The 1,647-nt window shown below is 50.6% G+C and overlaps 1 protein-coding gene across 1 annotated transcript in view; it reads left to right on the top strand.

Annotated features, from left to right (window-relative positions):
• PODXL (podocalyxin like) overlaps positions 1-1,647 on the top strand; it is a 42,126-nt gene that overhangs the window by 31,394 nt on the left and 9,085 nt on the right. The gene's annotated exons all lie outside the window — the stretch shown is intronic.

Genomic DNA, 1,647 nt, shown 5'->3' with positions numbered 1-1,647 from the left:
AAAAAAAAAAAAAAAAAAAAAAAAAAAAAAAGAGGTGTTCCTCCACAGTTGTTGTGTACTCGGTAAGGTCTTGTACTGAGAACATCTGACTACAGAGCAACGGGGAAGCACAGGAGCCTGGAGTCTGGAACTCACTGTGCTCTTCAKTGCTCTCACARAACCCTAAAGTRAGAGGAAAAMGCTCCATTTMACTTGTTTCAGACCCTCTTCAAGACCAGGGAGCAGTAAAATGTAGTGGCAGGGCTGGGGACAGGCAAGCCCCACCCAGGAGCACACACCAAGTCCCCTTGTGCAGGGTGGGCACTGCCTGCTGGTGCTCCTGAGGGATTTCCACCTTCAGGATGGTGGAAACTGAGCTTCCTGCAGCAGGGAAGATGCACTGCACTGATAARTTCCAAATAGGAAGGAGTTTTAAGCTGGTGATAAAGAGGAAGAAGCTCCAGTAAATGGCTGTGAGGTCCTGACAGGGAGATTGTGGGTAGGGCTCAGGGTTCTGGCTTTATAATGCTCTGGTTCCTGGCACTGTAAGTGATGGAAAATTGGCACTTCRGGGACCTGCTCACAGCCTGTSCCATGGCAGGGACATCTCCCACTATTCCAGGKTGMTYCAAGCCCTGTCCAGCCTGGCCTTGGACACTCCCAGGGATTCAGGGGCAGCCACAGCTTCTCTGGGGCAACCTGTGCCRGTGYCTCARTAAAGAWTTTYTTCCTCATATCTAATCTAAATCMCTCCTYTTTGCATTTAAAACCATTCCTCCCTGTCTGAAGTGAATCACAGAACCAGGGACCCTCAAGTGAAACCCCACTGTGCTCATAAAACCCCTTCAGACACRTTGTGAATGCAATACTGACCACAGCAGCTCTTGAAATTCCCTGTGCCTGGGTGATGGCTCTGCCTGGCACCTCTGGAAAGAGCTTGGACCTCCCAACAGCACCCACTGTGCTGCTGGAGGAGGGAAAACACCATCCTGGTGCCTGTTGTCACCTCCCTCCCCTGGCTGCTGCTGGGTGTGAGTGCTCCTTGCCCACACACCTGCAGAAGTGATGATGTTCTCAGTGATGCTGCCCTTAATGCTGAGGATTATTCCAAGGAGGGACCGTATTTCCATGATTCCCCAGCAGGGCAGTCTCTCCTGATTCCATCCCTTTCCCCATATAATGTCTGGACACTGCTGCAGGTTCACACTGGAAAAGCTTCTCATTGAATTTTGTATTGAAGTTATAAAAATATTCAATCAGATTGACAAAATCCAATTTTGGAGCCTGAAAGGACTTATGACTGTGCTTATGTTTAAAGCTTCCCCCCTCTTCCTGGGCACAGAGATATTCCAGAGCTGCTGGAAGGCTTTTGGGAGCAGGGATGGTGAGGCTGGGAAGCACCAGAGAGCTGAGGGATGGGCAGACACCACATCTTGGCATCACCCACCGCTCCTCTGTGCCTGCTCAGGGGCCATGGAGCATTGGAGTCTCCCACCCCATTTCCCTCTGATTCCTCTGGGCATAATAAAGAGCCAGAGCAGTTAGCACAAAATGTCAATTACACCACAAAAAAGCCACAGAAAGGCTGCAGAACTGCAAGGGTGCATCATCCCATCCCATCCCATCCCATCCCATCCCATCCCATCCCATCCCATCCCATCCCATCCC

This window comes from Malurus melanocephalus, unplaced genomic scaffold (genome assembly GCF_030028575.1).
Source record: "Malurus melanocephalus ecotype Western Australia unplaced genomic scaffold, MMel_1.1 scaffold_477, whole genome shotgun sequence".
NCBI lineage: Eukaryota > Metazoa > Chordata > Aves > Passeriformes > Maluridae > Malurus > Malurus melanocephalus.
The sequence above is the reverse complement of the archived record's forward strand: the minus strand, read 5'-3'. Positions and strand labels throughout refer to the sequence as shown.